The following is a 15,685-nucleotide window of genomic DNA, read 5'->3' as shown; positions in this document are numbered from 1 at the left end:
AGCACCAACCAAGCCCTTGCCATGTTGGAAGAGAGTGAGACCCTCTAGAAGTCTTCTTGGTTGAAAAAGTGGCCTGGACAGCCTCAGAGCATTCCTGTATGCTCGCTGCCCACACAGCCTTGTTTCCTAATCACACATGTGTTTGTGTCTGTCATTAGGCTGCAAATTTCTTACAGTCAGAGACTGGGTCTTTTCATGTTTCCATACCCCTCAAATCTTGCCTCTAGGAGATGCTCCTAAATTGATTACCAATACTTAATACTCTTTCCTAACTCTTTGTTAATTGCCACATGAGCAAAGAGATCCCAGGTCCCTTTGCAAGGGCTTATTTTCCTTTTAGCAACAACTGTGCTGGAAGATGAGTGTCCTATTTTATTGAAAACCTTGCATCCCACTTGCATAGACATAAACCATCTCTATCAAGTACGGTGTTTGAAAAGCTGTTCAGGAAACACTATTTTCAGCTGACGTGGAGGCATTGAGGTCGTTTTATTTAGACTTCCCCAAGGGCTGATTTCCTCTCCCTGGGTGCTTTGTGCTGGTACCCGAGTTCAGCGGAGGTGTTCTGGAGCTCAGGGGACCCCAACTGTACAGCAGAAGACTCCAGAGGCTGGTTCAAGTAGTGTTTTAAGTCACAGAAACAGCTCCCGACATTGACTTGGTTCACTGAAGGAACTAATTAAATAATGCTAATAACTGGTTCGGTAACATGAGATGGGTCAAATGTGGCCCTGGCTTCTAAAGGGAGAAGGAGGAAAACAGGGAAATGATATAACTGTAGCTGATGAAGGATGGGACTTTTATATCAATTATAGATTCATAATAATACTTCTTTTTAAAATGTTTAATCCTGTGTGAATGCCACGAGATTTGGTTTGTGTAGGGACTTTTCTTTAAAGATTCACAAAGGTGAATCTTTCTGGGTGACTAACTGAAAAAAAAAAGCAATGAAATATTCTATTTTGGGTTCCTGCCTGTCTATGCAAAGTTGACATAATAACAAGAGGAAAGAAATCCCAGGAAAGATGGAAGGGATGGCTTCAGGAGTTAGCACACTCCTGAGATGCCTATTACTATAGTGTGGATGTTCAGTGTCCCCCAAAGGGCCATATGTTAAAGGCTTGGTCCCCAGTGTGGTGTTACTGGGAGGCAGGGAACATCAGGAGGCAGGGCCTAGTGGGAGGTCTTTAGGTCACCCAGGACATAGCCTTAAGGGGACTGTCAGATCCTGAGTGTTTCCTCTTCCTCTTTGCTCCATGCCTCCTGACGTAAGTAGTTTTACTGCACCATGTGTTCCCACCATGATGTGCTGCCTTGTCACCCAGGCCCAAAGCAGTGGGGCCAGTAGATCATGAACTGAAACTTCCCAAACTGGACCAATATAATCATTTTCTCTTTATAAATTGATGGTGTCAGGTATTTTGTTCATAGTGATGGAAAGTTGACTAAAATACCCATGATGTAGTTCTCACTCTGCCATTTTCAAATCTACTTCAGGCTTCCTTCCCAGGGTGCTCACTGCATTTAATGGCAGACTGGAGCTTTGGGGGTTTACTAGAACTATAATTTCACTTGATAACATTCAGGATATTGGTATAAATTTATGAAAATACTACACAGTAATTAAGGGACTTGATTTCTGATAGACAAAAGTTAGGGTAAGTTACAGCAAAGAGGAGCAGTTGAGAACCTCATGGTTGAAACTTTAAAGATGATTACAGATTAACTTTTCTCTCTTTGGGAATAGTAGTTCAGAGTTGGCTTCTAATCTTCATTCCCATTAGAAAATTTACCTGTATTAAAGTAATTTATTGAATATGTGTAGTAGTATAATTTAAGAAAATAACCTATGAATTATATACCATTATGGGAAAGATCAGTAAAAAACCATGATAAATTATAAGAGATGCTACCTCTGAGAAAGAAAATGGGATTTGAAGTCTATAAAGTATCCAATTGCTTTGTATAATTTGAATTTTTCACAATACAACTATATGTTAAATATAAAGATAAAAGTATCCAAAGACAATTTTAGAACATATAGGCTTTTGTTTCAGATTTCTTTCAGGGGGAGAAAAGTCACGGTATTTTATTTATATAACTATGAGATTAAAAATCATTATTTGATAGAAATATTACTTTGGAAGTCCTTATGCAGGTTTATGGTACCTAAGTTTTATAAAAGTGGATAATAACAGAAAATATCAGTTGTTAGTAATATATCTTTGACAGTAAAGTGGTTGTTTGAAATTTGTTTTATTTGCTTTCATATATTGTGAAAATATGTGAAAACTTTACACATGTATGTACATACACATATTCATATATACATATATATGTGTGTATGCGTGTGTGTGTGTGTGTGTGTGTGTAGATATATGAAATGAAATGGGGTTTTTTTCACAGTCTCAGCTTGATTTATATAACCATGAGCCACTTTTTAAAGTAGAATGATAATTTTATTTTTTGATGGGAAAGTGGGATATACTTAAGTCTGTCCTAGGAGTAGATAAAAATGAAATGAAACCAGGTGTCAAATGAAACCAACAATAGAAAAAGAGGTTTTTGCATTGGCTCATTGTTTTCACATCAGTTTTTGTACACTTATTTGGGGCTCCCCCCCTTTTTGTTATTGTGCCACACTGATTCCTTGTAGGGAAGAGTCTTCTATTAGAGGTTTAGTGGGAGCATAGATAATAAGCAGAATGATTGTAGCTTTCACAGGTGTAATTAACTTCTTGTAAAGTACAGTTCTTTGGGATAAATCTTGAAATAGAAAAACTATTTCTAGATCTTGGCTTTTATTCCCCGCCTTTATAATTCAGTTCCTTCCACTTCTGTGCTGCCAGCTTAGAGATTCTTCTAAGAAGCCTTCCAAACTTCAAGTTTGTAACTTGTCTCTTCTTTTTAGTCATATTTTTTCCCTACAGTCTATACATAATAATTTTGGAAACTGCTGCAAGATTTGTCCCTAGGTGCCCAGATATGTGTAATTAATCATATGAAAACCCAATACCCAGCTGTCAACCCTATGGTTCGGTTTCCAAACTCAGCATCATTAATTGTCTGGGGTTAGGGAAATAGAAGCAGACAAATCTAGCTATTGTCACCTGATGATTCTTGCACCTAGTTTTTTTTTTCTCACCCTTTTCATTCCACCAGGGAAATAGTCATTCATGGAGGTTTACTGACATTTCTGCATCTGTTTTTTGAATGCTTCAGGGATTATTTGACTTTTCCTTTGTGATAGTCTAATGCCAAGTGTTTGTTTGCTCCAATCTATTTTTTAAAAATATTTTTAAAATTGTTGGTAGACCTTTACTTTATTTATCAATTTATTTATATTTGGTGTTGAGAATTGAACCGAACCCAGTGCCTCACACATGCTAGGCAAGTGCTCCACCACTGAGTCACAACCCCAGCCCTGCAATCCATCTTAATAGCCAAGAGACAAATACATTTCTTTTTCTCCTTTCTGATAAAAAACAATTGTTTGAGAAAGGGAAGTCTGAATTTGAACCATTTCTATTCTTTTCTAGCATGTTCAAATTATATTATAAAGTAACAACAAAGAAAATTAGAGAAATTCAAGAGGAGATGAACCTGTTGACTCCATTTGTTAATCCTATATCTAAAAGAATAGCCAGAGCATCTTAAAGAAACAAGGTCTTAGTAGACCTCCTGAAATATGATGCTTTCTTATGACCTAATGGAAAATAGATTCTTTACTCCTTGAACCTCCCTTCCCTAAGGACTTTCTAAATATTTGTTTGGAATAGGTAAGTTTGCTGTTTAACACCAAACAGGTGTTTGGCAAATACAACTGAGATTTCAGATTCTTGTCCATAAAAATATTTTAAGAAACAACTTTGATGGATGGATCCCATTCCTTGGATCCATAACTTTGACTCAGCAGGAGCAGGGTCTCTGTCTCCTGTTTATTCCCATCAATCCACAGGGGAACCATGAGATAAGTGAAGGATGAAGAAGATAAAATGGTAGATTGGGAGCTGAGACTCATTTGGCTCAGGTTTTTGTCTAATCCAGGGCACGGATTTGTCCCTTTTTCATATTAAAGTATTTTAGCCATTTTTAGAGCATTCTGCAATTTCCATTTCAGCGAGGCTTGGAAATTGTGTTCTTTTAGGGAGTTCTCACAGAGGATTGTCACTGTTCAGCTGATGAGTCTGGGAAACAGGACCTGTCTTTACACTCTTTTTTTGAGCATTTCGGTGACAAATGACATATCCAAATGATTGCTAAATTAGCCACGCTGGCGGTAAGATTATCTAGAAGGGCAGATTTCCAGCCTGTCCACCCTCATTAGCTAATGCTTACCCAGTTCCTGCATTTGCAGGAATACTGCCCTTCTCTTTAAGTCATTATGGGCCTCTGTTGTTCCCTACTCCATTTGCCTTGAGGAAATGAAAGGTTAAAGGTAAATCAAGTTTTCCCTGAAGAATGTGTGTATGTCATTTCCTCTGTTTAATTTCTACAACCGTTCTACGTAGGTTGAATACACCTTATTTTTCTTGGAAGAAGCAATAGAGCATATTGAAGCAATGGCTTGATGCTGTTCTTTGTCAGTTGTGGAGCCTTCCTATGCTAGTGTAGTGGGGTCGGGGCAGAAGGTGGAGTCCACAGTCCAGGTGCTCTCTGCTGACACAGGTTAGAATTCCCGAACAATGAAAACTTTCCAACATGCCATTTCTGTAAAGTGAGACTTGCTTCTTAAGGCCACATTAGGTATGACTTTTTAAATTGGAACTATTAAAAATCTGCATTTCAAAGCCACCTATTCTGCCCTTGATTCTTTTGAACTGTGGGTGGTCTTCTTCAGTAGACTTCAAGATACTTAATTTTTTTTTAAAGGTGACTTTGAATAATTTTTTTTTCCTACTTCAGTGCCTCTTTATAATCTGGCCAAAAAGTTATTTAATAATGCACAAAGTAATGAGATTCTGTCTTCACAATTCACATTGTTTTTATAAGACTTTATGATATTAGATTATATTTAATGAGGTGTTAGAAACATGAATAATTTGGGAGGAATGTAGTTGAGTCACATTGAATTCTTAGCTTTGTTATGTTAATAATCTAATTCTAATCTTTTTCTTCCTAGAAGTCACCTTCATTTTAACCATTTAATGAATGTTACATTGAAATTTTGTATGCATTGAAATATGTACTTTGTGATATGAGTGATGCTAAACTTCTATAATTCTTTTTTTTTTTTAGAGAGAATTTTTTAATATTTATTTTTTAGTATTTGGCGGACACAACATCTTTGTTGGTATGTGGTGCTGAGGATCGAACCCGGGCCGCACGCATGCCAGGCAAGCGCGCTACCCCTTGAGCCACATCCCCAGCCCTCTATAATTCTTTAAAACAGGGTTTATCAACCCTGGGATATTGACAGTTTGGTCAGGTTAGTCCTTGTGGTAGGGGGCTATTACGGGCTATGTAGAATGTTTAACAGTATTCCTGACCTCCATCCACCAGAGGCAGTAGAATGCCCCACCCTCCCCATTCTCAGTTGCGGCAACCAAAAATATCTCTGAAATTGACCAATGTCCTTTGGGGATAAAGCCACTCTGTTTGAAAAACACCGATTTAAAAGATCTACATCCTTTGGTCCCAATAACAAAAAAGAGGTGCCTCATCTTTGAAAAACAGGGTGAAAATAGGAGCAGTGTTTGGCACAATATCTATAGAAATCCTAGAGTTAAGTAAAACTCAAAGTCAAGGCAGCCTCATTATTTAAATAATATTAGAAGCAGTAAATTGTTTATTTCTATAAGAATATTTCTGGACTAAGTTTGATAACAGACTAAAGTACTATATGAGGTTCCATCTGGAAAAAGCCAGTACATAAGTTGTATTTTAGACCACTAAAGGAAACTGAGATATCAAACTCAAAATGTTGTTGACCTTGATGAATATTTCCTGAGTATTTTATTATCTTCAACCTATGTAGAAGAACCCAAGTTGGACTAGAAATGTCTTGTTTCATTCCTAATTCCTATATTTTGGAGTATATTAGCAGATACTTCCAATTTGGTTTTCTCTCTACCTTGATCTTCCATGATGTCATATTCTTTTCTGTTTTTTTTTTTTTTTTTTTTTTTTTTTTTTTTTGGTGTGTGTGTGTTGTGCCTTTATCTCATCTTTCTGCTTTCCTTTCTTATGTTTCTCTACCCTACTACTTGTTATCCCCTGTGGGCTAGTTCTGATCTATCCTCCTTTCCTTCCTCCCCCCCCCCATCTTTCTTCTTCATTAACTCTCAATCTCTCCAAATATAGACCCATGACCCCTTTCCTATTTTTCCCAATCCCAAGCATAGACCTTTTTTTTTTCATAGATCATTTGCTGGTAAAACCTGTCCCCAGTTGATATGAGTGTTTTGTAGTTATTATTTATCTCACCTGATGTGTACACAGACACCTGATAGTTCAGGATCATTAATGTGCTGATCTTGAGTCCAGATGCCATCCTTGGGAATAAGTGATGCCATCTGTCCAGATGCCATCCTTGGGAATAAGTGATGTGTGAAATATTTATTGTGCTGTTTTTCCAAAAATCTGAAAAATTCACATTTGACTCCCCAAGCTTTGGGTAAGGTATAATCACCATGACTTGGAACATTAATTGCTTTCCTTTTGTGTAGCTCCACCTACTGATGAAGCATTCTTTCAATGTTTCAAATAATTTTTTTAAAAAATTACAGCAATTCATTTTCCTTGATTTAGGAAACAGAATATTCCCTATGGTTCTATTGATATGCGATATTCATGTCTTTAAAGTGTGAGATTCTGACCATTAAATTCCTCAGGTTTTCTAGATTCTCATGCACAAGATGCTTTTCAATTTCATTGACCTTTTTCCCCACTATCAGGAAGTTTAGGCTTGAGCTGTTTTGTCATTCTCTGTTATGCATTATCACATCCTTTCCTGGGACTCTGTGGAGTCTCATTCCAGGCATTTCTATGTCTTGGCTTTGCCTCTAGCAATGTAGCAACTGGTGCTTTTCTGCTCCTTCAAGACACATAGGCTCTGCAATGTTGTGTGTTTCGATAGCATGTTCTGTTCTTTTATTAACTGCCTCTCCCTGACCAGAAGGCTTTTTCTCAAAAATATGTTTTCATGATGCCATTCACATTCCTATTCTCCAAACACCCTTCCTGCATCAAAGGTGCAGTGGTTGCATTTTATGGGAGGGTTATGTTCCCCAAAACCTAAGAATACAAAACTTGGAAAGTGAGACCTAATTTTTCTCTTAGGAAATGATTCACATTACATAAAATTGTATGCACAAAGTGACAGTCTTTTAATGTTTTATATAACTATTTTGAATTCACATTAAATAAGACCATATTGGAACTCTACCAAAAGTTAATGTGACTTTGTATTACCATCAGCACTTCAGCTGTGGTTTGTGGTGTTTTACCACCTACATGCTCCAGTATGCAGATCCTTCAATTATAAATAGTTTAGCTTTCTGAACACTCTAAAAGTATTTTAGAATATAAAACTTCTAAGCCACTTTTAATAGATAATTTGATATTTCTTTTGTGTGTGTGTGTGTGTGTGTGTGTGTGTGTGTGACTAAGATGAAAGAATAATGGGAGATTTTTATTAAGGAGAAGAGCTGTACCCAACTGGTATAGAAAATGGATCATTACCAACTTGGAGGGGCTTTAGTGGTACACCCCAGATCTCCATCCTGAGAGTAATGTCTTGAGCCACACTTTGGCTCTGTGGTGGAAGAAGACTTAAATAGTATGTTTGTTGTGTGAGTTTGATCTGCTATAAAAAAATGTCATATACCGGGTGGCTTAAATAATAAAAACGCATTTCTCATCATTCTAGAGGCTGGGAGGTACTGGCCAATTCACTTCTTGCTGAGGGCCCTTCTTCCTGATTAGTAGAAGGCTGTCTACTCACTATTTTCTCACATGTTAGAGAGAGAAAGTCTCACCTGAACATGTCAAACATTTGAGAAAGTGTCACCCTGGAAAGGTCTTGGTGTAAACATTTTTAAAATGGAGCAGAATAAAGTTACCTCACTGGCTGGTTGAGAAGCACTTTGTCTTGGGGTCTCTTCCCTGTCATAGAAGGACACTAATCCCCTGTTTGGGTTTCACCCTTATAACTTCGGAGAAACCCAATTACTTCCCAAAGGCCTTCTCCAAACATCACATTGAAGATTAGTGCTCTAACTAATACAAATTTGGGGAACACACAGAAATTGAGTCCATAACATTATATTATTAATGTACTGGTTAGTAACAGAATCAAATGAGTATAATTCACTAAAATAATGGATAAGACCTCCCAAAGTCATATTCATGTTAATGACATTGAAGATTCTTCATGTCCCCCAGATCAGTTCTGTAAGTATTGGATGGAGCAAAGCTTAACATTATGAATTAATGGAAAATACTGTGGATTTGGATAACCAGAATAAATTATGTATTGTGACTTGATAAGGCGAACCCAGAACAATGACCCATGAAGCAAGGTGTGTGGCTCTCAGGAACTGGTCGTCTCCCTTCCCTCTCCCAAGTGGTCAGCCTGTTTGCTGTGTTGCTGGCATCTGGGCTTCCTTTTGCTTTCTTACCTTGGGATATTATTCATGCGTGTGTGTGTGTGTGTGTGTGTGTATGTATTTTTTTTCTGTTTTCAAATCTTTTGTGCAAATAGACTTTTAGCTGCCTGATCACAAGCACTGTTCATGTCTACATGCTCCAGTGCTAACAGAGTACTTGATATGTAAAACCCTCTTCCTTCACAATTACCAAGTTGCCTCAATGATGCATTTCCAAGAGCATTTTAACAAAGCAACAGACATCCACAAGGGAGTAAGTCAATTTCTGAGAATTTTTTTTTAATCCAAATGATATAAGGAATAGTTAATGGAACTGGAATTGTCTAGGTTGGAAAATAATTGTGTATAAAAAAAATCTGTTACAATTTTTGGAACATAGAGAATGTGATACAGAAAGGAAATGAAAAAGACTAATTAAGTATTAATAATGGTGTCACCCTGGAAAAGTCTTGGTGTAAACATTTGTAAAATGGGGCAGAATAAAAGTGGTTATCTCACTGGCCAGGTGAGAAGCACTTTGTCTTGGCAAGGTGCTGGTACGCAGCATCCAGGAAGAGGCACCACTTTCTCCACTCTTCTGCCTGTAGGTTCTACTACTTCCTACCTCATCTCCCTCCTCCTATAGAGGTTTTTAGAAACAAAGAAGATGAGGTTAAAAAGGTAAAGTGGTTTAAGACTTCTTCAAAGGATGTGAAAGAAAGAACTCTAATGAAAGTCTTCGTCCATTTCCTTCTTGGACAGGCTGACTGTATTCATATTCACACTTTTGAGAAAGCATCATATCAAAGGTGGAGGTAAATTGGTTTGTGTTGCTTCAGCGGGCAGAGCCAGGGCTCATGGGTCTATGTTTCCCACCCCAAAAGGACTGGGCAGCACGTGCAATCAGAACTTCTAACCATTGGAACTAGAGCTGCTATTAGAATCAGGAAATCTTCATTGTTAGTAAAGTGTTCCTCAGAAGCTGAGAAGCAGAATAACAGCCAACGGGGCTGGATTGAGGGGACTTTCCCATTGGAAGGGAGAACCTCTACATGCCTTTTAAACTAAAAAAAATTATACTAGCATTCTGTTTACTTTAAAATTAAAAATATCCTGTTCTCTCATTTCCTAGCATTTGGAATGGCACTCTGCAGAGCCTAAGGAGTCAACAAGTCATGGAATGAGTATAATTTCACCATCAAAACATGAAAAGGGGTTTTATGTTCTACCAGGAGAACAAGGCTAGAAAAGTTGTTCTGTTAAAATATGCAAAAGGAGAGTTCTCAGGAGTATTCATAATGGCTCATGATAGCAGAGGTGGAAGGAGGGCTCAAGGGCAATCGGATTTTTTCAGGAATTCAGCAAATGATTATTTGCATTAAATCTCAGGTTATTTTGAGAATTGAGAGGTCAGCAATTTTCAGGAACTGGTTTCACTTACTAAGGAAGATTGTGAAAGTAAAGCTGATTTTTAAAAAATGGCCCATGGTCATTGTGAATGTACCCATGAAATCCTGACATAAAGGTTCACCTATGCCAATGAGACAAGAAAAATGTGACATCTTTTGCATTATTGAAATGCCAAGTAGATATACCTAACCTCATTCAGCTTCTTGGCATGAATTTTTAAACGTAATTTTTCATTGTTAAATATTTTGTTATTGTATGCAGTAATTTCTATTGATTCTATTTACTCTCAAGAAAAAGAAAATTGTCTTGTGGATTCAAAAAATCACGAGGATACAAAATAAAATATGTTGCTTAATGAAAGGGATGGGATCAAGTAGAAAGCACTAGGAAATTATTTAGAGTTCTCGCTGTGGTTAGGCTATTATTGTACAGCCTCATTTAATTCTTATTCATTTCATCCACATTTTATGAACAGGGATTTAAGGCTCATGGTTTAAATAACTCACCTCAGCTCCGCAGTAAAGAATTTGTGATGTGTCTTATAAGGCAGACAATATTGAGAAATTTTTCATACAAATGTCCATTCATTTGTCTTTGTAAAATTGAGAGCTCTAAGTTATAAGGCAGTTGGTAGCATATGACATATGCTCTCTTTCCCAAAATACTCAGATGGAGCTTATAAGTAATACCTATATTTCATTGGTTTTATTCTCATTCATATTTTCCCTCATTCTACGTTCCCATCTATTACTCCCTACATGAGAAAAATTCTGTTGCTCAGAATGGCATAGTAATAATGTGTAAGAACCTATAGAAGTGAGCCTGGCAAATACATCTACCTGTTTTATACAGACCTGAAATCAGTAGACTTTGCTGATGATCTGGAAGGAATCTATATCTTGCTGATGATTTTAAAAACACCCTTCACCTTTAAGAATTATTTATCTTTTTAACACAAATCTTCAGTGCTTTCTTTCCTTTGAGTTCGAAAAATGTATTTGCCATTCTTCTTCAGAAAGATGCCAAGGTCAGGGGGTATTAAAGTATATTTTAAGAATTAGCTTTTTGCCTTAAACACTTAAAAATAAAATATTGGTACCACTTTGCTGGCAGGAATTCAGTAGCAACGATAAGAATAGAGTTACCTTCTGTGTATAATGTTTCCTTTACAGTTGCTTTGTTTCCTAGTTTTATAAATTGGGCTTTCTGGTTTCCTTGGAAACCCATTTGTGGACACTGGTTGCTAAGGAACAGCCTTGGCTGCACAAAGCAGAAGGAGCCCTGAGTCTGCTGCCGAGTGACTTCATTCTTGGCAGAGACTGGCAGTGGGAATCTTAGGATCTGTTCAAGTGAGGCCTCCATCTTGATTTTCAGCCTGAAGAATTCCTATGAATTTCCCTGACCTTTTATTCTCCCAATGGTTATCAAATTTATAAGTGCTTATAGGAACAGAATTATCAAAGCTATAAATGCCTATAGGAATGGAAAATTAAGTAGCATTTCAGAGCATCTGAGTTCTTATGACTTTTTCATCAATCACTTGATGTCAATGATTTATTCAACAAAAGAGAATCCATTGCTGCAGTTTTAAGATCCCAAATAAGCCAAACTACCTCCCCCACCCCCTGAATTTAGCCAGAGGCAATAAAAGAATGAAGCTAACAGTTGTTCATCTTCACAAATTAGTGTGGTAGCATGATGCTGATGTTGGATTGTGGTCTGAGTTACATTTTACAACAGTCCAGTTTAAAGAACTAGAGATTAGAGTGCATGTAAATGTACTTCCAAATGGTCATATGGTTAAAGAATGCGATCAACCTTTTCTGTACTGACATATAACAGATTATTCTTAGGGAAGTACATTCCTAACTTGGGATATACAGATTTTTTACAGTGACTTTATAGGTTATTTTAGGCATAGGAATCTGAGTGTAGGTCTGTCTGTTGTCATGGTCCACGTGCTTCTCTGTGTAATGGGTATGTGTTATGCAAGGAAGAGATGATCTAACTTTAAGGTTAGAGGTAGCAAGGTCCTCATTTTCAAAATACATGCTAAGGACAAGTTCCAGCTCTGTTTCTATGTGTCAGGTATGAGGCAGTATGAGCCGTGCTCTTTGGCCCTCAGGCCTGGGGACTGATTTGTGATATGGAAGGTGGTGATGGAATTAAGCCAGGTGGAGCACCATTCCTCCTCTTTGCTTGGTTTTGAGTGGTAGCATCCTGTAAACTCATCATATTGTGTTAATTATCTGTTGAGTATCTTCAAAGGAAGGCCTTTACAGGCAGGTTATGTTTGTAAGCTCAAATGGTTAAGCAAGGCTCGTGTCTACTTGGACAAGTTGGTTACCTTCTTCTTTAAGTCTAATGTCATTACCTAAAAGTAATTCCTCACGTGGCTGTCATAGGACTGAGAAAACAGGTGGAATTTTTAGTTAGGTGTCTGGGTCATAAGATGTCCTTAAAAATAGTATCAGTTTTTCCATAAAGGCACATATATAGATAGATTTGTAGCTGCATGGGACTGGAGGTAGAAACAGAATGACTGATGAACATGTTCTAAAAGTGAACTGTGGTGATGGTGTCCCGCTGTATATTTTTTAAAAAAATCATTTAGTTGTACAACTAAATTGGGTGAATTTTATAGCATATACATTGTACCTTGATAAAACTTTTAAAAATTTGTAGCTATAAATAGTAGTAGATAATTAAACCTTCCTTTTCACAGGCTACTTTTGAAGGACTAGTGATATCTTAGAGGATGTTATTTAAGCCAGTATATCTCAGAATCTGGGTCATGATGGACATAAATTATGATGAGATCTTATTGTATTTGTAAGTGCTAGGATACAACAAAGTAATTAGTTGTAGGATTTCTGTATACTCTCTAATTTTCTGTTCTGAGGATGCCTTCAACTTTTGTGACTATAAGGCAGCAAAATAATTAGTGTTTTTGTAACTGATTTAGACTATACTTATTTGTTTGTTTGCTTATTTATTTATTTCTTTATTTTTTTGGTACTGGGTATTGAACCTAGAGCCTTAAACTGGCTAAGCAAATACTCTCCTGCTGAGCCTCATCCCCAGACCTTTTTGTTATTTATTTTGAGACAAGGTCTTCCTAAGCTGCCCAGGCTGGCCTTGAACTAGCAATCCTCCTGCCTCAGCCTCCTGAGGAGCTGGCATTATAGTTACTAGGTGTGCAATCAAGAATTGAGGCCTACTAGTTGCAGAGTAAATCAATGTTATTCTACTTTTCAGGCTTATGATTATCTGTCTGGGCTGTATATTAAAATCAGTAGCTTTATTGATCATCCCCTACTATGTGTCAGTGATTTTTAAAAATTTTTATTTAGATGTTCGTGGTGGGTCTGTAAAGAACATGGGAATTCAGTTTTAGGCATGATAAGTTTGAGATCTTTGATAGGCATACAAGTGGGGATGCTGCACAGGAAGTTGAGTATAGTTTGGAATTCAGGAGAAAGGTCTAGCCTGAAGATTAGGAAGACATAGGCATATAGGTAATATTGAAAGCCATAAAACCAAATGAACTCACCAAGAAAATGTGAGTCATCAGACAAGCGTTCCAAGGATTGATCCTAGGTTACTCCAACATTAGGCACTGGGGAAAAGAAAAGGCATCTGCATAGAGAGCTATGAAGGCATGACTGGCTAGACAGGAGAAAGTCAGAAGAATGGGGACGTTGGATGCCCAGTGTACCCAGAAGGACAGGGGACACCTGGGATATGCTGCCAATGACTTGGATGAGTCCTGAGAATTCATGATTGAATATGAAAATCTAGTCACTGGCAATCTTTAGCAGTTTCAATGGAAAAATAAAGCCAAGTCCCCAACATATAGAAATGATATTTTTTTTTTTTGAGAGAGAGAGAGAGAGAGAGAGAGAGAGAGAGAGAGAGAGAGAGAGTTTTTAATATTTATTTTTAGTTTTCAGTGGACACAACATCTTTTTATTTGTATGTGGTGCTGAGGATCGAATCCAGCGCCTGGCGCATGCCAGGCGAGCGCGCTACCGCTTGAGCCACATCCCCAGCACAAAATGATAAATTTTTGAGACAATGGAAATTATCTTGATTTGATCACTACTCATTGTATCATGTGTCAAATTATCATTGTACACAAAAAAATGAATAAATATTGTGTGTCCGTTAAAAAGAAGATGGTACAAAGCCTTATGTAAGAGGGTGGGGTTTAGGAAAGAATGTGGGGGAAATTGGAACAAGCAAAGACAAGTCTTTGGGGGAAGAAATGGAGAGGAAGCTTGTGAATAATGTAAGATATTATAAGGATGAATTTAATCTGATATTTGAATCTGTAAACTTTGAGGATTTTGTCTAATTTAGATTTATAATTTCTTGATCAATCCATACTCACTAGTATTGTTCAAGATTCACTTTGCAAGCTGTCAGTTTCTACAAAAAAAATTTAAGTTATGGTGTATGCAGTTTAACTAAAGCAGAACTTTCCCCACGACCAAAACAGCAATACAGTCTGGCAATGAGGACCCTGTACTTCAGGTCATTCAGATTGGCATTTTGAGTCTGTCCCTTCGAGCTATATGACCTGGGCCAACTCTTAATCTTTCTTAGCCTTGGTTTCCTCATCTGTAACATTTGAATAGTAGATTCTTACCTTGTGGAATAATTATGAGACTTAAGTGATATAATCCAGTTTAAGTTTTTTACTTATCACAGTATCTACCACCCATATAAGCTTCAAACAGCAAAGAGTAGCTGTTGTTATAGGTGTTAATTTATATTTGGGGATGAAGTAACATATTATTATAAAAGAATATGGGATTTGGAGTTAGGCATACTTGGGTCTCTGCCTCATTCCGTCTTCAGCTATCTATATATGTTACTAAGTGTTGCTGGATTTGTTTCCTCAGATTTGAAATGGGTATAATAATAATGAGATTATTATTAAATAAAATATACAATGAGAGAATTAAATGAGATATTTACAAAGCCACATCATATGAAGTGCTATACTAATATTAATTTCATTTATTTAAAATACAATTGTTGCCAAGTACTGTGGCAAACACCTGTAATCCCAGGGGCTGGGGAGGCTGAGGCAGGAGGATCATGAGTTCAAAGTCAGCCACAGCAGAAGCAAGGTGCTAAGCAACTCAGTGAGACCCTGTCTCTAAATAAAATACAAAATAGGCATCAGATGTGGCTCAGTGGTGAGTACTAGTGAGTTAAACCCTTGGTATCAAAAATCAAAATAAAATGCAATCGTCTTTTATATATGTTGGATCTCTTCTGTTAGATTTATATATTAAAAAAGAAGAAATATTAATATACTTTTGCAATTTAAAATATTTAATTTTTGAGAATTTTGAGTGCCAGATAGAATGAAACAGTATGGTAGCAATGTAAGAAGATATGTTAACAAGAATGTGAGAAATTATGTTTGTTAAAAACCTTGAAGCTTTAAAATGCTACAAATAGAAGCATAGAAATATGCACCCTATTACACATATATGTAATTATATAAAAATGTTTTTCCATATAAAATGCCTCATATTCTCCAAGTGACCCCAGTCTTTAGAGCCAAGCAAGGATTGTTTTTCTTTCTGCCAGAACACCATATCCCTAAGGTCTCTTTATGAAAATGGAGAAAATGATACATACAGCTGGTAAAAACAAAGATGAAAGGGAAT

The 15,685-nt window shown here is 36.9% G+C and overlaps 1 protein-coding gene across 2 annotated transcripts in view; it reads left to right on the top strand.

Annotated features, from left to right (window-relative positions):
- Positions 1 to 15,685, top strand: part of DCLK1 (doublecortin like kinase 1) — a 342,359-nt gene that overhangs the window by 44,334 nt on the left and 282,340 nt on the right. The window lies entirely within an intron of this gene.

This window comes from Spermophilus citellus (assembly GCF_964194105.1).
Source record: "Spermophilus citellus genome assembly, chromosome: 1".
NCBI lineage: Eukaryota > Metazoa > Chordata > Mammalia > Rodentia > Sciuridae > Spermophilus > Spermophilus citellus.
This window is presented reverse-complemented; position numbering and strand designations above follow the sequence as displayed.